A 24,068-nucleotide genomic window follows, 5' to 3' on the forward strand; every position below is an offset into this window, starting at 1 on the left:
TAAACTTTCTCCTTTCTGGACCTACAACCATAGGCACAAAAGGACTAGAAGATAACACATGTATAAAGCAGTACAATTTAACATAAGAATAATTTAAGTAATTCTTTGCAATGGGTTGATTACTTTAAAGCTTGGAACTTACAACTGCATTTCCCATTTTTTTTTAAATTTGTCCAACAAATATGTGCCTATAGTTTCTATGTGCCAAGTGCTGGGCTGGGTTCTAGGTCCACAACTGTAATCCCAGCCCCTCTGGGGGTTTCAAATGAGCAAAGTCAGGGGAAGACTGGCAGGAAGCAAGTACAAAACAAATAAAAATATATTTCCAGTCTGTAATAGATGCTGTGATAGGGAATTATAGGAGGGACCTTCTGAAAGGGGAAGGAGTGAAAAGCATTGCAGATAGAGGAAGTTACCTGCGTGGGTACTCAAGGAAAGGAGAGAAAAGCAATGTGGCTGAACAAGTGAGCAGAGGGGCAACTGGCATGAAACAAAGTTATAGGTTGTCAGGGCTGGATAATGCAAGACTTTGCAGGAATCTGGATTCCATTCTAAGTGCAAGAGAAGCCACTGAAGGGCAAAGCCAAGGGGGAAATGACTTGGTTTGTGCTTTAGAAGTATCACTTTGGCTGCTGGATGAAGGACAGATTTGCATTCAAGAGTGGAAACCAGGAGTTCAAATGGAAGTTGTTGCCTTTAGAGGAACCAAGGTTCCTTGGGGGGAAAAAAAAGTCATAAATGATAGAAACATCCCGTCAAAATATATCCAGGAATTGAAGGACAAGGGACTTCTTCATATACTTATTATTGTCTGGCATTATATTATATGTTTATTCATTAATATAATTGGTTTATCTGTTCAAGGTCTGTCTCTCCCAATAGAAGTAAGCTTGATGAGGGGAGTTTGCCTTGTTCATTCTTGTATCCCCAGGGCATTGAAAGGTATCTGCCTCAAGGGTTCTTAATAAGTGTTCGCAAAATGAATGAATGAACCATGTATATAATGTTTTCATGAAGCAAAGGATCCTTCTGTAAAATCGTCATCCTCTTTCTTATCCGTTTTGCAAGTGGATCTTTATACATCAATTGAGAGGAACTTGAAGGAAGAGTAAACTAAGTCAAATGAAGTTTACTGAACTAAATGGAAGGACCCCATGAAATGTGAATCCCAAGAAGGCAGAGACCTTGAATGTGCTTATTATATCTTTTAATGAATAAATTAATGAAACCAGAGCTCGGAGCACTTGTCTGTGGTTTATAGAATTGTGCTCTTTTAACAGATGAAAAAAAAAACTTTGCATTTTAAGATGGTATTTTAACTATTCATCAAAGTAGTTAAACTCATCCACTTGACAGCTATCAAAGCAAGCTGGTAGGTGTGAGTTGTGAAATAAAAGGCTTCCACCCATTTCAGGAAAAAAAAATGGTCTGCAGTAAAACTGGCAGAGTGATCCATCCATTCATCCATATCAAACCTTTCTGCTTTGGCCTCAGAAACCCAGACTGCCAGAGTGAACTGTAGAGGCTTATTATTAGATACTAAGTTCAGCAAGTTAGCAAGTTTCTGAACCTCTTAACTCAGAATTGCTTCTTGAGGCAAGCTCTACAAGACTGTTAGTTCTCTGTTGCTGCTGTAACAAATTACGACAGACTTGGTAGCTTAAAACAATAGAAATTTATTCTCTCAGTTCTGGAAGCCAAAAGTACAAAATCAAGGCATCAGCAAGGTTTGGTTCCTTCTGGTTGTTCTGGGGGAGAACGTATTCATGCCTCTTTCCTAGCTTCTGACGGCCTAATATTCTAGGCACCTCTTTGGGCCCTGTCACGTGCATCAACTCTGTACTACCTGGCTCATTCTTCCCTCCTCTGTCCAAAAGCCTTCTCTAAACTTTAGCTCTTCTCTAGATCCTGAGTTCCCAAGTAGCAACCCAAATCTGACTCTGGATGTTGACCTCTTGTCTAACTACTTGATTTTCAACGCTAGATGCTGAACTGTACTCCTGCTGGGATGAACCCACAGTAGCAGCTCAAGGTGAAAGACCTGATCTCTATTCTGGACCATCAACCCCCAAACTCCATCTTTTTTCTTTGATGTGTAGTTGCAATAGATTGTCCCAAATTCAACAGATGCTTGTGCATTGTCCAGAACCCCTTCCTTTATACAGTCCCTGGCGATCTGGTGTGGAAGAAACAGCCAGCCTTGGCTGACAGCTTGGGCGACATTACAAGGCACATGAGACAGGAAGAAGCACTGCCAAAATTTCGTTTCTGTTTTTGCTGGTCATTACTGTGGTTTCCAATGAAAAGAATGGTTTTAAGAAGGTAAAGTTGGCAGGGCCACACTGTGTCAATGGGCTACTTTCAGCTTTGAGGAGCATAGGTTGTTTTTTTTTTTTTTTCTTTTTCTTGGGGTACTGTCCTCTGAAAGGTTGAAATTCATTTCTGGCATAGGATTTCACTAGAATCAATTGTGCATGTTTAAAATTGTGCTTTTAATGTTATTTTAAGTACCTATTTTATAATTTCAATAAACTACTCTCAAGCATGATGTAATGCTGATTAATGACACTTCTCTGGTACATCAAGAGCTCTCAGTTCTGTCTTGTGCCTCAGTACTCACCTGAGGCATCCCATTAATCATTGTTAGGCCACAGTCTGTCCTATCATATTGCTTAATTACCATTTCTGTTACTCATTCATCTGCTCTGTTAATCCCCACAGGACATATTCATCAAACCCTGGGGCCTTGAAGTTACTGTATTCCTGGTCTTGCCAGAATCTACCTCTAGAAGTAGCTTATCCATAAAAGAGGGAAGGATCCCAAGTCTTGATATTCAAGAAAACTTAACCTTAACACATATTGTCTACACAAGGGAATTTTGTCTCTCTTTCTTCTTTGCAGACTTAACCCACCTTTCAAGTTTCAGCTAAATCCCTGCATTCTTCATGAACTCCTCCTTAGTTATAGTTTCTACTGCCAATTTCACAATCTACATCACTCAATTTTGTTACTTTATTCTGTTCTTTGTGGTTTTACATACGAATATTAATTCAGCTAAACCGTGTATTTCCTTGGAACAGTCTTCATGTTAAACACTCTTTAATAATAATGAAGAATAAGAATTATAAGTAAAAAATAATAACATCTATTGACTATTATGTACCAGGTACTGGGCTCAATGGTTTATGTAGATTATTTCTATTAATTATATCAACAGTCTTTGATGGAATTACTCTTACTGTCATCTTCATAGAAGAAAAAGTGCCCATGTTAACACAGCTAGTAAAACAGGTGTACAAACCCATGCAACCTGAGTTGAAAATCCAGTGCTAAACCACTAAGCAACACTGTCTCTTCTCATAACCTTTACAGTACCTGGAAATATACTAGGCACACTTCTAAAAGGCTTACTTGTTTAATTAGTTAATGGTTTATCTTGGATGAAAAACCCTATTCTTCAGAATGGAAACAAGAAGAAAAAAATGCTGGTTCAGATTAGAATAAGGATAAGAGAAAGGAAAAATCTAAACCTAAAAGATGAAGAAAATGATTGGCAGGTATTTGGAGTGGGAGAAAAGTATTCAAGAGATCAAGTGTACAGAATTTTACATTCTACAGAAGATGTTTCCATATAAAAATTTAAATAAAGTTTTGAAATTTAATAGGGGAATAGTATAGAAGCCTTAATGTAGTTCTAAGATATCAAACTTTGTTCTAGAAGACATAATAGTAACTAGACCAATGGACTAGAATCAAAATGTTTCTAATCATTTTTTCAGTGATTCATACCCAAAATTTTCTAACCCTTTTCCCTCATGCAGTCAATAGGAACCACACTTGTGATTTTTCCTAATGGGGCACTAAAAGCCAAATGCAGGTGTCCATTCTCTCCTACCAAAAATTGTACAATAAGATGTACCAAAATAGAAATGGATCATCAAAAATAATCTTTCACATTTCAGAATATTTGAAAGATAGATATATCATCAACTCACAGAGGATAATTGGATACAATGTATTTTAAGTTCCTGGGCCTGTTATGCAAGGTGTCTTACCTGTAGGCAAAGCAAATTACATAGTTGTTGGAATAGGCTAGCATTTGGAGGACTTCAATTTCACCACAAAACCTCATATCCCATTTTTGTGCATATGTATGCATATATAAATGTATAAGGAAGAATTTTCATGAAAGTGTTTATAGTGGAAACTTTGGGAAATAGAAATTAGGATGTACTTATCTGTATCATTTGAATTTTTATAATGACCATGTGTACATTTTTACAAAATGGTTGAGATAAGTTAAAATTTAAAACTTGGTGGATATCAGGAACAATTGAGGCTGGCATCAGTTACATATGCCTTACTGTGAAGGTTGACAGAGTGGATTTTGTGAGGAATAATGGGAAGACAACAAGAAGACTTTAGGTGCCAGGAATGAGCTGAGGGTAGGAATACCACCCAAAATGAGAAAGGACTCACAATGCTGAATCCAAGAACACCAACATTTAGCTTTGCCTACTTCATATTATTAGATAAACCTAGCAATTGACATTGTCAGGAGAAATGAAGTTAGCATATTCAAACTCCAATTCAGATTCCAATACTCTTTATAAAATCATAGAACTTGGAAAATTAGAAATGGTAAAGCCAACAAGCACATTCTAGGTGAATAGTAGAGGAAAATTTTATAATCTCCTTTCTCAATTCAACACATTTTCACCTATGTGGTGTATGATGGCTGTTTGCACATGCTCACAGCAGAGGGACTAATTATTCACCTAATCACTCAGTGTTTTGATTTGAAATTGCTTCTTCGTTTTGTGATTTTTTTTTCTTAGCTAAATATTGTTCAGAACTGAATTAGATCTCAGGAAAGAGTAGATTTTCCTAGGATTCCTCACACTGACTGCCAGAGTGCTGGTCAACCTAAGAGGCACTGGGTAAATACCACTTCCCCTTGGCGTCTTGGGAAAGGAGTTTACAACCCCTCCAGGGATAAGAATGAGAAAAAGAAAATCAAGTGGGAAAATTCAATTCCAGAAATCATTGCTATTGCCCTAACAAAGGCAAACCATTGTGCTGCAGTACCATCCTACAGTGGTACATAAAATACTTTCCAGACATCAATTTATCGGTCTTCAGAACACCCTAGTGAGGCAAACAGCATTAGCAAATGCTATGCAGATCCACAATAAATAGCATAAGCCAATCAATAGAAAACTTATCCTGAATATTTAGGAATTCATGGAAAACTGAGGCCTCTTATCTCCCGGCTTTATATTCTATCCACTTCAGAAAGCCTTCTCCAATTCCAATTCTTATCACAAAATCTATCCCAAGAGTCATTTATTCCTAGTGCTTCCTGACACTAGAGGAGTTAGAGGACTCCTGGAAAAACTTCCAAACATTTGCCTCTTGCACATAAAGACTCATTCAGAAGACTGATTCTAAATGCAAGAAGACTTTGCTGATAACACATCTACTTTGTTTAAATTATTATTCAATGCTCCTGTTTTCCATAAACTTTACTTGAACCTTCTGTAATTATTGTAGCTACAAAACAGCCTTGGATTAGCTAACTTGTGCCACCTAAAGGCTATAGTGAGAACCTCTTTGAACAAGAAAAATAAAATGAAATACAAAATAAGTGAAATAAATAATATTCATATCGAGCTCTCTACAAAATGAATTCAAACTGCTCTGTGGGAAGTGAAAATATAAAACAGATAATAAGAACTTGGGAAGATACAGAAAAGGGGCACCTGGGTGGCTCAGTCACTTAAGCATCTGCCTTTGGCTCTGGTCATAATCTTAGGGTCCTGGGATTGAGCCCTGCACCTGTTGGGGGGGGGTCCCTGCTCAGCAGGGAGTCTGCTTCTGTGCCTCCCCCTTGCTCATGCTCTCCTTCTCACTCTCTCTCTCAATAAATAAATAAAATCTTAAAAAAAAATACATTAGAAAATCAAGAAACTCCTGAGCTTTAATCTTAGCTCTGTCATCTACAAGCTGTGGGATGGTAGGCAAATTATTTAACCTCTCTAGACCTCATATTTCTCATCTATAAAATAAAAGAGTTGAACATGATTTCAAAAGAAACTTGACAATAGAATTTTTTTAATTTTATGAAATAAAAACTTAAATTTATAAATATTTATATGAAATTCAAGAACTGGATAAGTTTAAAGAAAGGTTGATGAATTAAGAGAGAAGTGCACATAGAAGATTTCACAGTCTTTTCCCCACTTTCCACTATTTCCTCTGTTCTCTGGATGCAGTGGTGTACTTTTTCCAGGCTCCCCCACAGTTAGGTTTTGACCAGGTAGCTGAGTTCTAGTCCAATGAATGTTAGTTGAAATATAGGTGCCACTTCCATGTCTAGCCCATAAAAGTCTCACATCTGTGACATCCTCCATACTCTTCCACCTTCTGCTAGCTTAATGTGGATGTGTGCAACTGCCTTGAGAGGAACTAGATGTCTGAATTACTACTTGGAAAAGATCCACCTACTTACCAGAAATACCCATTTGGGATTTTACATGAGTAAAAACAAACTTATTTCATGTTTTAGCCATTATCTATCATTAGACTTGTTACATGAGTGAGCTATACTCCAAATAATACAAGACCTTTTCATTCAAATTAATCGAAGGCAGATACGTGTTCCTTCTTTCTTGGATCCTTTAAAAAATAGCCAATCAAAAATCATTTGAGATATATGACTCTAATTTTGTTTGTGCTTTGAACTTAAAAGAGAATGTCAAACTTTGGTTGTTACCTTAAGAAAAAAAGAAAGAGAAAGAAAGAAAGAAAGAAAGAAAGAAAGAAAGAAAGAAAGAAAGAAAGAAAGAAAGAAAGAAAGAAAAGAGAGTACCATAAGCCATGAGCCATGATAAACAGGATGACATAATCAGAGCTAAAAGGAAGGTAGAGGGGCGTCTGGGTGTCTCAGTCGTGAAGTGTCTGATTTCGGTTCAGGTCCTGATCCTAGAGTCCTGGGATAGGGCCCCGCACTGGGCTCCCTGCTCTGCAGGAAGCCTGCTTCTTCTTCTCCCACTCTCCCTGCTAGTGTTCCTTCTCTCGCTTTGTCTCTGTCAAATAAATAAATAAAATCTTTAAAAATAAAATAAGATAAAATAAAATAAAAGGAAGGTAGAGCCAGCTTCCAAAAGTGACCCTGAAGTGGCTCAGTGTCTAATACAATGTTTTGCACAAAACTGATGCTCAATTTCTTGAATGAAACAATGAGTGAATGAATAAATGAATAGACCACAAATATAATCATATATAAAGTGGAATATGAAAACAAGGATTTATTATCCATCCCATATAATAGTTATATTTAATTAATTCATGACCAAACTATCACCAGCAATGTCTGTGGTGCAAGGGAAAAAATCTAACCATAATGTGTAATCTACTGACTTGTTGGTTCACCAGGAAATGGGATATTTGGACATTCATTCAAACTCAGCCTAGGCTTCTACCACAAGCCAGGCTCTGTGTTCTACACCCAAGATGTGCGTGTCCTCTGTCTCCAGCCTAGTACCTTACTCAGGACCTAAAGATTTTCCATGTAACCTCAACAGGTTCCCAGCCTCCTCTGGCTTTTTCATTATTGTCAGCATCATTCATACAGTAGGACTAGCACAATGAGTACCAGCATGGTCTCTAGGGTAAGAATGCCTGAATAAGAACCTGCCTCTGAAATTTTTAGTCTTAGAATTTGGGAAAGTTACTTAAGCTCTCCTCCTTTATAAATGGGAGTACTAACAATAACTACTCTTCCAGTTGTTGTGAGGATTCATAAACTCCAAGTTTAGCACCCTGCTTGACACACACTAAGTTAATTCTCCATCAATTTTACATATTGTCACTAATCTTCCTTATGGATATAAGGTCTTAAGATGGAAGGCACCGCAGAAAGAACATCAGACAGCAAGTCAGAATTCCTAGATTATATTTTCAGGTATGTTGCTAAATAGATATTTTAGCATGAATGTGTCATTTAATGTCTCTGAGTCTCAATTTTCTTACGTGTCAAATGAGAGGGATGGCTAGGTAATTTGTGTTTCTTCCTGCTTTATGATTCCATGTCATATCTTATGCAGGTCTCTGTAACCTAATGCTCACTACTTTGTTCTGCACATAAAATACAGACAGACAATTCCATAACTTCCTTCTGACACCTACTCCAATTATTTTAAGGCATGAGAGTTCAATCCTACCATCTTTGCCATATGGTAGAGTGTATAACAGAAAGGCAGATGGAGCCAAATAGGACTCAGATGCCCTATCAAACACCCTGAGGGCAGATGTTATGGCCAAGAGTATGGGATCCATAGGCACATCTGCAGAGAGCATCAATAACTCACAGAGGCTGCCGTATTTATCTCCTAGCAAACCACCTCAGGGATAAATAGCAGAATTCTAAGCATAGAAGGCACTTGAGAAATATCCGTTGCTATGTTTTATCTATGTAGAATACTCATTTCCTAATTCTAAAGAACCGAATTTGAAGAGAAAAAAAAAATCTGTTTCTTGCTTCAAGGGCCAACACATAGTAGATTCTTAATTTATGTATGTTTGATGAATGGATCATCCTGGATCTTCTGTTTCTATATTCAGGAACTCAGGCTGCTGAAATCTTATAAATTGATATTTATAATTTCTCCTAATGAAGCATGTAGTATATCATTATAAAAATGTCCCCCAAGGAGGGCGCCTGGGTGGCTCAGTTGGTTAAGCAACTGCCTTCGGCTCAGGTCATGATCCTGGAGTCCCGGGATCGAGTCCCACATCGGGCTCCCTGCTCAGCAGGGGGTCTGCTTCTCCCTGTGCCCTCTTCCCTCTCATGCTCTCTGTCTCTCATTCTCTCTCTCTCAAATAAATAAATAAAATCTTTAAAAAAAAAAAAAAATGTCCCCCAAGGAATCACTTCTCCCTGAGCCTATGTTTCTTTTGTAGTGTGATGTTGCTCCTTCTTCAGTAAAGACCTGGGGCTCTTTCTCCACTCCTTTGAATCTAAGCTGGCCTACTGACTTGCTTTGACCTTTCAAATGTGACAGAAGTGATACTTGTGAAAGTTCCAAAGCTTAGATCTCAAGAATCCTTGTAGCTTCCACCTGTGTTCTCTTAGGGCTCAGCCACCATGGAAAAAAGCTTGGGTTCAAATACTGATGAGAGATCATGTGAAGAAAGAGGTCTCAGTTTTCCACTATCCCTGCTGTGGTCCCAAACATGATGGTGAGATCATCTAGAATCTTAAGCTCCAGCAGACCGAGCAGGTGAACGAAGCTCCATGAGGAAGTCTGGCCAAGAACAGCAGAGGAACTGCCCAGCCAACCCACAGAATCATGAGAAACAGTGCATATCTTCCTCAACTTACAATAGAATTACTCCTAATAAACCTATTGTAAGTTGAAAGTATCGTTAAGTCCAAAATGCATTTAATATACCCAACCTACCAGACATCCTAGCCTAGCCTACCTAAAACACTCTCAGAACACTTACATTAACCTACATTTGGACAAACTCATTTAACACAAAGCATATTTTATAATAAAGTGTTGAATATCTCATGTAATTTATCTAATACTACAGTGAAAATGAAGAACAGAATGGTTGTAAGTATTGGTCATTTACCCTTATGATCCTGTTGCTGATGGGGAGCCATGGCTGGCTGTTGCTGCCCAGTCTCACAGGAATTTCATACCACATATCACTAGCTCAGGAAAAAATCAAAATTCAAAATTCAAAGTACAGTTTCTACCAAATGCATATTGCTGTCACACCATCATAAAGTAAAAAACAAAACAAAACAAAAAAAACCCTTAAGTCCAATCATCATAAGGGGACCATCTGTAAATTGTCATTGTTTTATAACACTGAGTTTTTGAGTGGTTTGTTACATAGCAATAGATCATTGATGCAAAATTATTTCTTGACCAGAATCAGAATAGTCACACAATAAGGAGTTTCATGAAAATAAGATTATATCAGCAGTTCTGTCAAAGCGGAAAAAGGGAAAGAAAAGTGGGGAAAAATTTAAATACAATGTATGATAAATGATAAAATCCCAGATTTTGTCCATATACCATTATGCAGGAAATGTAATCAGGGATCAAAAAGCACATTAAGTCTATTCATTGGTGTGAGGCCCTGCAGAAAACAATTTCCAAACAGTAGACATTTTAGAATTAATTAATTATTCATTAGTAGCATTCATTGCATTAGTGATCTATTTCTGCATAACCAATCACCCAAAAACTTAGCAGTTAAAAAAAAAACAACAGTTATTGGGACGCCTGGGTGGCTCAGTCAGTTAAGCACCTGCCTTCGGCCCGGGTCGTGATCCCAGGGTCCTGGGATCGAGTCCCACATCAGGCTCCTTGCTCAGCAGGGAGCCTGCTTCTCGTTCTCTCTCCCTCTGCTTGTGCTTTCTCTGTCAAATAAATAAAATCTTTAAAAACAACAACAACAACAACAACAGTTATTTATTACTCTCGCAGTTTCTGTGGGTCATGTATATGGGAGAAGCTTGGTTGGGCAGTTGTGACTCAGTGTCTCATGAGGTTCCAGTGGAGGTGTTGACCAAGGCTGTAGTTATCTACAGGCTTAATTGGGGCTGGACAAGTCACTTTCAAGGTGTGTCACCCACATGGTTGACAAGCTGGTTCCTCTTCATTTGGGCCTCTTCTTGTAGTTCCTTGAATGTCTTCATGCCATGGCTACTGGTTTCCTCCAGAACCAAGGACCCAAGAAACCAAGGCAGAAGCTGAAATGTCTTTTATGGCCTGTCCTCACCATATTCTCTATGCATACACAGAGCAGCTCTGAGTTAATATAGGGGAAAATTATACAAGGGCAAGGATTATTGTGAGTCCTCTTGGAGGCTATCTTCCATATCCCTATCATGGAAAAAAAAATTGAGAGCATATAGTAAAAATACATATGCACCAGGATTATTAAAAATAATGTTAGAAAGTGAAACCAAAACCATAAAGAGGCAAGAAGAAAGCTGATTCCACCCGGGGCCTTCAGGTAAGATATTTATTTACAAGTCCACAATCCCTTAACAGAAACCCTTGGGGCTGGATATGTTTCAGAATTCAGAATTTTTTGGATTTTAGGAAGGTAAGGAGATAAGGAGGCACATATACCAGATATTACACAATACCCTCCAGAACAACTTAAAATCAACTACATTGTTATTTATGCAGCAAAATGTATGCATTTTCAAACTAAGTGGGATAAGGCCTTTCAATATAGTCTCATATCCATTTAGGTCAGATTTCAATAATAATTTTTTTTTAAGATTTTATTTATTTATTTGACAGAGAGAGAGCAAGCACAAGCAGGGGGAGCTGCAGGCAGAGGGAGAAGCAGGCTCCCTGCTGAGCAGGGAGCCCAATGCGGGGCTTGATCCCAGGACCCTGGGATCATGACCTGAGCCAAAGGCAGATGCTTAACCAAGGCACCCCTTGGCTTGAGCCACCCAGGCACCCCTCAATAATAATTTTTTTTTAAGTCTGGGTCTTTAGGGGTTTCTAGATTTCAGAATTGCTGGTAAATGACTGTGAGCCTGCAGAAGTTGTAAGCTCACAGGATCAGAAACTATGGCTATGGATTTCCCCAGATTGTGTGCATCTGTTCCCATTTCCAGGCCGTGTTTCCCCATCAACACCCCAATACTGCTGATCAAATTTGTCCCACAAATGCAGATTCTCAAAGATGTCCCAGTCATATTTGAGGTCTCCTAATGACCTATTTTTCTGCCTTGGAATTCTATTCAGGTGCTAGTCTTTCAAACTTGCCCAGCTTATACCCAGCCTCAGTTTTCAGGTGTATAGCTACCATTTTAGCACTGACAGCCTGTAATAACTACTGCATAGCATAAGAAGTAGGAGAGTTACCACACCTGAACCATAGATTTAGCTGTTGCCTGACAATTAAGACAAAAAATCATATAACTTTTTAGAGAGAAACCATTATTTTCCTTATAAACCTTATTTTCAAATTCTGATAGAAATTTAGTCAAGCGTACTATTTAAAAGGACATACTTCTAACCTGAGAGTGAAGGCATCTAAAACAAGACACAACACCCCCAGAATTCACAAAGTAAAAGTTTTAATTTGCCTAAAATATAAATATGAAATTTTTTAAACAGTGTTAAAAGACAAGTGACAAACTAGTTGGAAATTTTGCAACATATAAAGCAGAGGAAAGATTAATGAGAACTCCTACAAATTAATAACAAAAGGACAAAAAGGCAAACTAATAGGAAATTCATAGAAAATTTATTTAAACATCTAATAAATATATGAAAAGATTCCCAGCATCACTAGGAATAAGGAAAATATTATTTTTAAAAGTGAGACACTATTTTTCACCCATCAGATGGGCAAAAGTTTTAAAGTTTGATAATATCAAATTTTTACAAAGGTATAGGGAATAACACTCTCATACACTATTACTGGAAGTATAAATGATACAACATTTACGGAAGGTAATTTGGCAATATCTGTCTTAGAGCTAAATGCAAATACACTTTAATGATTAATTCCACTTCTAGGATTCTGTTGACACACATGAACAAAGACACGAGTAGTAGGATTTTTAACTATAGCATTGGTTGACATAGTGAAAATGCAAACAACCTATCTGTTAAAAGGAGATGTTTAAAAACAAACAAATAAAAGCTAAGGTATAGTCCAGGAGTTTGCAATCAATGGACCCTGAGCTGAATGTGGCCTCTGCTTGTTTTTGTACTGCCTGCAAGCTAAGAATGGTTTTCACAATTTTAGAGGATTGAAGAGGACAAAGAAGAGAAAGAGAAGGAGGAGAAGACAATGCAACTGAGACCTTGTAAGACTCAGAAAGGCTTAATTTTTTTTATTTGGCCCTTTGCAGGAAAAGTTTATATAACCAAATTACAGAATACTTATCAGACCACGAAGATAATGAGAAAATAAGGATGGAATGGTTAGAGTCAAGCAGTGAAACTGACGAATTTGTCCTATTCCTATCATCCCTCAGGCCTCTGTGCCAATATGCAATAGGACTTGAAGATACAAAGCTCCCAATGCCCCTTTGAAACTTCATAAGTCATTTAAAAATTGAGTGCATTTAGGTTTAAATGCTCCAATCAAAAGACACAGGGTGATGGAGTGGATAAAAAAACATGGCCCAGGGTCACCTGGGTGGCTCAGTCATTAAGCGTCTGCCTTCAGCTCAGGTCATGATCCCAGGGTCTTGGGATGGAGCCCCGCATCAGGCTCCCTGCTCCACAGGAAGCCTGCTTCTCCCTCTCCCACTCCCCCTGCTTGTGTTCCCTCTCTGTCTCTCTCTCTGTCAAATAAATAAATAAAATCTTAAAAAAAAAAAAAAAGGCCCATCTAAATGCTGCCTACGAGAGACACATCTCAGTCCTAAAGACACATACAGACTGAAAGTGAAGGGATGGAAAAACATTTACCATGCAAATGGAAGTGGAAAAAAGCCTGGAGTAGCAATACTTGTATCAAATAAAATAGACTTTAAAACAAGGACTGTAACAAGAGACAAAGAAGGGCATTACATAATGATAAATGGATCAATCCAATGAAAGGATATAACAATTGTAAATATTTATGCATACAACATTGGAGCACCTAAATACATAAAGAAAATATTAACATACATACAGACATTAATACAATAATAGAAGGGGACTTTAATGCCTCACTTACATCAATGGATAGATTGTTCAGACAGAAAATCAATAAGGAAACAGTGTTTTTGAATGACACATAAGACCAGATAAACATAAAAATATATACAGAACATTCCATTCAAAAACAACAGAACACACATTCTTTTCAAGTGTACATGGAATATTCTCCAGAATAGATCACATGTTAGGCCACAGAAGAAGTCTCAATAAATTAAGGAAAACAAATCATACTATGCATCTTTTCCAACCACAATGTGAAACTAAAAATCAATCACAAGCAAACAAACAAACAAAAAACACAGGAGGTTAAACAACACTATACTGAACAACCAATGGGTAAATAAATAAATAACCAATGGGTAAATAAATAAATGGAGATAAATGAAAATGAAAACACAACAGTCCAAAATTTTTGGAATGTAGCAAAACCAGTTCTAAGACAGATATATAGTGATACAGACCCATGTCAAGAAAAAAGAAAAAGCTCAAACAATCTAAACTTACACTTAAAGGGACTGGAAAAAGAAAAACAAACAAAGCCCAAGGTGAGTAGAAGGAAGGAAATATCAGAGCAGAAATAAATGACATAGAGACAAAAAAACTCAAGAAAACCAAGAGCTAGTTCTTTGAAAAAATAAAACAAAATTAATAAATCCTTAGCTAGACTCTTCAAGAAAAAATAGAAAGGACCCAAATAAATAAAATGAGAAACAAAAGAGAAGTAACAACTGACACCACAGAAATACAAAGGATTATAAGAGAATATTATGAAAAATTATATGCCAACAAATTAGACAACCTAGAAGAAATGGATAAATTCCTAGAAACATACAATCTTCCAAAACTGAATCAGGAATAAATAGAAAATCCAAACAGATCAATTACTAGTACAAAATTGGCTTGGTAATAAAAAAAACCACCAAAAAATAAAAGTCCAGGACCAGATGGCCTTACAAGTAAATTCTACCAAACATTTAAAGAAGAGTTAATACCTATTCTCCTCAAACTATTCCAAAAAATAGAAGAGGAAGGAAAGCTTCCAAATACATTCTATGAGGCCAGGATTACCCTGATACCAAAACCAGACAAAGACACAATAACAAGAAAGGAAAGAAAGAAAGAAAAGAAAGAAAGAAAGAAAGAAAAAAATGAAAGGAAGGAAGGAAGGAAAGAAGGAAGAAAACTACAGGCCAATAACTCTGATGAACATATATGCAAAAATCCTCAACAAAATATTAGCAAACCACATTCAGCAATACATCAAAAGGATCTTCACCCAAATAAATGGGATTTATTCTGGGGATGCATGGATGTTTCAATATTTGCAAATCAGTAAATGTGATATACTACATCAACAAAAAAGACTAAATATCATATGATCACCTCACCAGATGCAGAAAAACCATTTGACAAAATTTAACATCCATTCATAAAAACTCTCAACAAAGTTGGTTTAGAGGGAACATACCTCATATAATAAAGGCCATATATGAAAAAACCCACAGCTAACATCATACTCAATGCTGAAAAACTAAGAACTTTTCCTCTAAGATCAGGAACAAGACAGGAATGTCCACTCTCACCACTTTTATTCAACATAGTATTGGAAGTCCTAGCCACAGTAGCCGACAAAAAAAAGAATAAGAGGCATCCATATTGGTAAGGAAGAAGTTAAACTGTCACTATCTGCAGATTACGTGATACTATACATAGAAAGCTCAAAAGACTACACCTAAAAACTATTGGAAATAATAAATGAGTTCAGTAAAGTTGCAGAATACAAATTAATACCCAGAAATCAGTAGCAATGAAGTAGCAGAAAGAGAAGTTAAGAAAATCCCATTTACAATAGTACACAAAAAAATAAGATACCTACGAATAAGTTTATCCAAGAAGGTGAAAAACCTGTACTCTGAAAAATGTAACACTGATGAAAGAAATTGAAGACTACACAAACGGAAAGATTCCATGCTCATGGGTTAGAAAAGAGAGTTTCTTCAACAAATGATGCTGGGAAAACCAGCTACATTACAAAAGAATGAAACTGGACCACTCTCTCACACCATACACAAAAATAATCTTAAAATAGATTAAAGACCTAAATGTGAGACCTGAAACCATAAGAATCCTAGAAGAGAGCACAAGGGGTAACTTCTCTGAGACTGGCTGTAGCAACATTTTTCTAGATATGTTTCTCGAGGCAAGGGAAACAAAAGGAAAAATAAACTATTGGGACCACCTCGAAATAGAAAGCTTTTACATCAACAAAACTAAACTAAAAGGGCAACCTACTGAATGGGAGAAGATATTTGCGAATGACATATCTGATAAAGGGTTAATATTCAAAATATTTAAAGAACGTATACAAATTAACACCAAAAAATAATAAAAATAAAAATAATAATCCAGATTAAAAAAATTGGCAGAAGACCTGAATAAATATTTTCCCAAAGAAGACACAGATGGGCAACAGACACATGAAAAGATAGTCAGTATCACTACTTACCAAGGAACTGCAAACCAAAAACACAATGAGATATCACCTTAAACCAGTCAGAATGGCTAAAGTAAAAAAGACAAGAAATAACAAGTGTTGGCAAGAACATGGGGAAAAAGAAACCCTGTGCACTGTTGGTGGGAATGTAAACTGGTACAGCCACTATGGAAAACAGTATGGAGGTTCCTCAAAAAATTAAAAACAGAAACACCATATGATCCAATAATTCCACTACTGGGTATTTACCCAGAGAAAATTAAAACACCGACTCAGAAAGATGTATGCACCCCCATGTTCATTGCAGCATTATTTACAATAGCCAAGATATGGAAGCAACCCAGTGTCCATCCGTAGATAAATGGATAAAGATGTGGTATACACACACACACACACACACACACACACACACACACACAGGAATATTACACAGTCATAAAAAAGGATGCAGTTTTTGCCATTTGCAACAACATGGATGGATCTACAGAATATTATGCTAAGCGACATAAGTCAGTCAGAGAAAGACAAATACAGTATGATTTCACACATATATTGAAGTTAAGAAACAAAACAAATGAACAAAGAAAAAACGAGGCAAACCAAAAAACAACTCTTAACTATAGAGAATAAACTAATGGTTACGAGAGAGGAGGTAGATGGGGGATAGGTGAAATAGGTGAAGGGGATTAAGAGTACACTTACCTTGATGAGCACTGAGTAATATATAAAAATGTTGAATAACCGTTTTGTACACCTGAAACTAATCTAGCACTGTATGTTAACTATACTGGAATTAAAAGTTTTAAAATTTTTTAACAAAAAATAAATCAATAAAATGGCTAACTACATTGATCACTATTACCAGCAAGTAGTTATCTATTTCTCTCAACTAACCAATGTTGCTATTACAAAATCATAGCTTCACAGGATTGAGAGAGTCCAAAAATTCACCTAAGACTTCTGATGCATGGATCCTTTCCAGAGCTTCCCTAACAAGTAGCTGTAGAGTACGTGCAGTAATGAAGACCATTCTAGCACAGAGCGACAGTAAGTATTGGAGTGGTGCATAGAAATACATACACCAGGTATAATCAGAGACTGGTCCTTTTTTTTTCCCTCATTGTAGTTTATCGAATGACAAAATAGCATGCTCTAAACACCTGAAGTGAAAATAGAGGCTACTGAAGGAAGTTCTGTCAAAAGGTGATGAACAACCTGGTTCTGAAACCAGAGGATTTATCCAAGTGTTGGATGATCAAGATGTGGAGATCTGGAGCCAGCAGATGGAATGTGAATGTTTTAGCATCTGTTAGAGGGAACTATTACATAAGATCATTTTACTTCAGAGAGTATTAGTTATCATTTTAGACTGAACACAATCTCCAAAACCAAGACTTGCTTTAGTGTTTTGCAGGAGGAAGATCACTGTACTCAGAGGTGGTTCTACTCTCTCTTTCCTCTCTGTAGGATGCCTCTGTGACCTAGGGCAAGTTGCATAACCTCTCAGCCTTTGTTGCTTTACCCAGAAAGTAGGAATGTAACCGCGGCCAGATCACTTCATTAGGATCTGACTAGCAAAGACCTGTGATCCTGGATTGAATTCAGAAGTCTGTAAGACCTATGATCCTAGATTGAATCCAAAGATTGTTATGTTTTTTGCTTTTCTGCCACAAGACAGGATCCATTTATATTCTTTTTCTTGTTCTACTAGTTCCCTGACACTCTAAGCAAAGCAGTAGACATGAGTTAGGCTGACTACCCATGTCTTCTTCATTCAAGCAGTTGTGTATTGCAATAGTAACCACTCTGACCAAGAGGAGGAGATTAAGTAAAGTGAGTGGTAGTGGGTAAACCCTAAGTTGTGTTCTTTCTATACCACAAGAAAACCATGGATGACATTTTCTTATTCATGAATAGCACCTTGCCTGTAAACAGGGCTTTACAACTGACGAGGTCCAAGCAAAGCCAACAGCTGTATGTCTACTTTCAGATGTGGAGACCAGGGATAGCCCTAGAACCCAGATCTCCTAACACCGAGGAGAGTTCTCTGTCCATTATTTTCACCTTCAGATCTCAATTAGATGATCCTGGGAATAAGAATATAAAAACTTTCAGGGGGAAAAAACCTCAAAAACTGTCCTAGCTCTTTTTGTGCTGAAAAGAACATAAACTTGGTGAAAGAAAGACCTGGTATTGAATCCTGGCTTCCCCAATCGCAGTCACCTTAAATACTTTTAATTCTCTAAGTCTCCATTTTATCTATAAAATAAGGAGTATAATACCTCCCTCATGTGGTAGTTAGCAGAATTAAATAAGAGGATATGTGTAAAGTGTAGATACATAGTAGACTCTCAGTCAATGCTAAATCCCTTAACAATTTCAGCATTTAAGAAATTATTTTGAGCTTAAATCCTTCCTGCTACATTTTACATTTTATTTCTTTTGACACTGCAAAAAAAATGTATATACTTATACATATACATTATACATGTGTATGTGTGTGTGTGTGTGTGTAGATATATAAAATTATCAGTGCCCCAATGTACTATGAATTTTAGACTATGAAAGGGGGAAAATCTAGCATAAATCCTGCCTCTAGTTATTGATCTTGATCATTAGCTTACTGTAGACAGTATGGTAGTCCATAACTCTTACAGAAAAGCATCTCCCAAGCACCACAATTATAGGAGCCTCATTGTATCACAGCAAATATCCCACCTGATTATCATAAGTACACAAGGAAAGAATCCCATTTCTACAGCTGAAAAGAGATTACACTCTGAATAACCACGTGACAAAGAGAAGTGACCAGAATCACTTGGTTAATAGGAAAACAATGTATTTTTTATTTGTTTTTGTATTTATAGCAGGAGGAAATGGTAGAATGATTCTAACACAGGCAAAATGCTACCATTTGCATTATGTATGGCATTGCTTTAACTCTGAACAGAGTGAATTGATTCATCTGCCCAGATTTCCCATGATAGTGGCAGTTTTTAAAAAAAAAGAAGGAAAAAACAACTGGACTTGACTCTCACAAAATATTTTTCTTAGAAGCCTCACAAAAGGTCCTAAGGATTTTCAAAGACCAGGTCTGACTTCTTAAAAGCAAAATGATTTTGCAAAGGCCAAGTCTGATTTTGTTAAAATGACCACAGCTAAATGAAAACTCCACCAATCTTTCAGGAGTTAAAGCTGCAGCATAGCAACATACTAAGCAAATGGCAAAGCTATGGTAAATCTACTTAACATCGGGAAAATAATGACAGTTCATATTTGAGGGAGTTCAGAGTCAAGCTTTATCCCTGGAGACTCATTAAGCACATAGTGTACTAACCACAGTGTACCCTAAGGGATAAATTCAGAGCTCCTGGCATATGAGATGTTAGAACTGGAGCAACTCTGAACTTCTTTTATAAAGGCATGAAAAACATGAGAAGCATGTCTCTGAACCTGAGCCAACTCATAAGGCTGCCATGCCCTCCTGTTTTGGCAAGAAATTGAAAAACGCTTAACCTTCAAGTGGTTACCTGTCCTCATCATGTTATTCTAACCTGTAATATTCTCAAGTTAAAAAATTAAAGCTTAAACTTGAGAAAATGGGATTAATCACTATGGGTGAGGAAGATCCTATGTCTAAATCCAGGGTCACATTGCTAATTATTTTTCATTAATTTTATTTCTCTTTCCTCTCCTAGCAATCAACTTCAATGGGTATTATTTGCCAAACAATTGATTGCATAATTGTGCTTTGAAAGGAAATACTGTGTTTAAGGAGCAGAAGATATAAGATAACAATGCTTGCTGGAAAAACACAATGAAAAGAAAAAAGTAAGAGAGCAATCCAAAGAAACTGAAAAACTAGGATTAAATGAGTGATAAAATCATATAGAGATGAAATCCATAAAGCAGGGTCAGAAAATGCACATTAGGAAAAAGTAGAAAATAGGAGAAGGAGAAAGCAAGAAGTAGACATAAGAAAAAAAGAATGAAGGAAAAAAAAAAGCAGAAGGCATATTACAACAGGGTTGGAGGAAGTGAGGATGAGTATTCACAAGGCAAGAGGAACATACTTGTGACTATCTCAAGGAGCCCCGTGGGTATTGGGGTAAAGTGATTTTGGAAAATATTTGCTTCTGAGATGTTTTACATTTGTATTATTTGGTCCTGTATTAATTGCAGAGGATAAGGCATTTTTAACTGTTTATACTAGGAAGTGTAAGTCAGACCTTTTGTAAATTTTCAACATGTCGTTGTGCCTCAGAACTTTTTCCCCAATGAATATATAAGAAAATAGACAAAATCCATATAAGGATCCTATGATGGAAAAATATAAGTATTAAGGTGTCTTATGAGAGCGAATGTGCATGAAGGGATACAGAAACACCTAAGATCCCCCTTACAGAAATATAAGGAATTTCAAATAGAGCTCAGTCTGAATGTCACGCAAGCTTAATATCTTGGCCTTATGCATAATAGGAGGAAAACTATACTCATACCTGAGTAACTCTTTACAAAATAATTCTTTTAATCGTACTATTATTTAAAGCTATTTCAGTCATAGAAATTTTAAACAAATAAACTCAAAGACTGTAGTCTGCAATGTGAACAGATAAGAACATATTACAACTTCTGATGATGTCTTCCCAATGCAAATTTTAAAATCAGTATTTTTCTTATTTAACTTCTAAAACACTGTGGTAACACTGTGTTATACGCAAACAATGAGCCATGGAACACTACGTCAAAAATTAATGATGTACTGTATGGTGACTAACATAACATAATATAAATAAATAAATAGGGCACCTGGGTGGCTCAGTTGGTTAAGCAACTGCCTTCGGCTCAGGTCATGATCCCAGAGTCCTAGGATTGAGTCCCACATCGGGCTCCCGGCTCAGCGGGGAGCCTGCTTCTCCCTCTGACCCTCTCCCCTCTCATGCTGTTTCTCTGTCTCTCTCTCTTTCTCTCAAATAAATAAATAAATAAAATCTTTAAATAAATAAATAAATAAGTAAAGCACTGCTGTCGACAGAATTTTGGCCTCCATGATATCTGCCCCTTGGTATTATTCCTGTGGCTATGTTACATTGCCTGGTGAAAGGATGTTGCAGACGTAATTAAGATCACTAATCACCTAACCTTAAAGTAAGGAAATTATTCTGGATTATTAATGTAGATCCAGTGTAATCACAAGAGCCCTCAAAAGGATAAGAGGAAGTCAGAGAGATACAGTGGAAGAGGAAGTCAAAGTATGAGAAGGATTTGATGTTCTGGCTTGAAGGTGGAGGGGCCCTGTGGAAGGCATGAAAAAGAACTGGACTCTGCCCACAACCTGAATAAGCTGTGTTTTAAAAAGTGGGTTTTAGGGACACCTAGGTGGCTCAGTTGGTTAAGCATCTGCCTTCGGCTCAAGTCATGATCCCAGGATCCTGGGATGGAGTCCCACCCAGGGCTCCTGAGCAGGGAGCCTGCTTCTCCCTCTGCCTGCTGCTTCCCCTGCTTGTGCTCTCTCTCTCTCTCTCTCTCATTCTCTCTGTGAAAAATAAATAACTAAAATCTTTATAAATAAATAAATAAATAAAACGTAATTTTTATTATTATTCAGATATGGTGAACCAAGCAATCACTGCCATTAAAAAGATAGTTTGTTATTCACGGTTGCCAAAAGGAATAGGCAGGCATACCACCCAAGGCCACACTGGGAAGTGCTAGGGTCAGTCAAAAGTTGCGGGGGAGGGGAAAATGTGGGCAATTGTCTTTATTGTGGTTTCCATGGAAGGAAGGAGCAAAGCAGGGTAGGCAGGTTTAGGATTGGCTAGTTTAAATAATTTCAACAGGTTCTGAGGCACAGGGGCTGTCCCAATTGCCTAGTACCTGGCCCTATGATTATTAGAGCAGGGAATACTGGCCCTGAGTGTGACGGCCCAGTGGAGAAGGTGGTGTGGGTAAAGGCTTGGGATTGGTTGATTTGCATATGAAAGGCACACTTGGCGGGTAAGTCATTTACCATCTCCAGAAATTAGCTAGCCCTGAGAGGGGCAGTCTCTCCAGGGTCAGCAAGGTCTCAGATGTCAAAGAATCAGAAATACAGAAAATAAAAAGGCATAATTAGTGGAGGTTAGATATGGAAGTCTTCCCGATAGTTTCCAGAAAGGAACGCAAACCTACAAACACCTTGATTTTGGCTTTTTGGGACCCTAAGCGGTGAATCCAGCCATGCCATGCCAGACTTCTGTTCTACAGACCTATGAGATAACAAATGGCTATTGTTTTAAGCTGCTACATTTGTGGCAACTTGTTACAGCAGCAAGAGAAACTAATACATATGCCAAATCCTCCTTGTGGCATGTTTCTAATTAATTCTTTGGGCATATTATGTTCTGCAGAACCTTCCACCACTTTCACAATTACAGTCCCGTGGAAAAGGGCTAATTAGACAAGCTGTGTTCAATGACTACTTTTGGCAGGTTTCCATCAAGCTAAATATAATGTGAAATTTTTAATGCTATCCACCATTAGAGCATGGAGGAAAATTAAATCAAGATGTGCTTAGGAAATTAGTTTGAGTTTGTGGAGCTCAAATTCTTAAAACTTTAAAGCACTTGGCTATGTGAAATATAAGTACTAATAACCATAGCACACACTATTCATCCCTAATAGGCAAATGACTAACTATATTAACATATATACTTGGCCACAACTTCAGATCAAGATGTTGAAAATTCATGCTTGAGCCCCTCGCTCTCCACCCCAAATAAGCAATGAAATATTAAAATGTAAAAAGCAGAAATCTTAAAAAATGTAGTCAAACTTAAAAAGAGACAAACATCTCTGTGGTTCAGTAACCAAGCATTCGTTTGTTCATTCATTCATTTAACAAGCTTTAATTCAGCACCTACTATGTAACAGACATCCAATTTAAGTCACAGCACCCTGTACTGAACAAAACAAAGTCCCTGCTCTTATGGAACTTACATTCCAAAAGAAGAAATTCCTAACAGAAAGCAATAAACCAGGTGGATGCAACAGGGAAAGGCAGCCAGGAGCTTATATTTTTAATGATGATGGAGACTAAAAGTGCCCTATCTGAAGCAGAAGACCAGAGCCAGTCCCACTGCTTGAAATAACAGACTGGAATGGAAAGGAAGCTGGAAAGAGCTGTACCTGAGAGCTTCCTGGGGCTACAGCTTATATAAAGCTCTGTGCCCATGTTCTTGAGAAAAACCAGATAGCCTCACAGTCAGGATATGGGCTGAGCTGCCACTGGCTAAGCAAGTGGATCTGTGTTATCCCTGAATCACCAGTGTGTTGTCCCTGCCACCTGATTCTGAACAGGGGACAACAAAGGCTATGTACAGACAACTGTAACAAAATAGAGGAGTGAGCAAAGAAAGACAAAGGGAAAAAATATTTGCCCTCAAATGAATCTACAAATCAAAAGTTTATAACACATGAGGAAAACTAAGAAGCAACAAAATGAAAATTACAAAGGAATTTTAATATGACTTTAGGATACTCAAAGAGATAAAGTAATAACACTTTTATGGAAAAAGATCAATAAATTGTGAAATAAAACAAGCAAAAATGAAAGGAGAACAGGCATTTTTTAAAAACCAGTTAGAAGTCCTGGAAATAAAAATTAGAGTTTAACTTTTTAGCAACTTTAATAGGCAAAATAGATAGTGATGAGGGAATTAATAAAATAGAAGTGTACTGGGAAATTTATGAAGAAACTATGAAAGTGAGATGAAGAAGTAAAAACATAATTTTAAAAAAGCAGTTCAAAACTATAGAGACTCAATTGGGAGTCTCCAACATACGTTTAATGGGAGAGCCACAAAAAGAGTGTTGAGGACAT

General features: G+C 37.2%; 1 long non-coding RNA gene across 4 annotated transcripts in view; it reads right to left on the minus strand.

The window, feature by feature from the left end:
• Window positions 1-24,068, minus strand: part of LOC118521388 (uncharacterized) — a 212,601-nt gene that overhangs the window by 82,033 nt on the left and 106,500 nt on the right. The window contains exon 8 of one of the 4 annotated variants that reach the window (XR_013441820.1): window positions 10,507-10,908. The exons of the other annotated variants lie outside the window; for them this stretch is intronic. This is a non-coding gene — a long non-coding RNA (uncharacterized LOC118521388). Of the gene's footprint in view, window positions 1-10,506; window positions 10,909-24,068 lie in introns of those variants that run through there. 4 annotated transcript variants of the gene reach the window in all.

Source organism: Halichoerus grypus, chromosome 10, assembly GCF_964656455.1.
Source record: "Halichoerus grypus chromosome 10, mHalGry1.hap1.1, whole genome shotgun sequence".
Lineage (NCBI taxonomy): Eukaryota > Metazoa > Chordata > Mammalia > Carnivora > Phocidae > Halichoerus > Halichoerus grypus.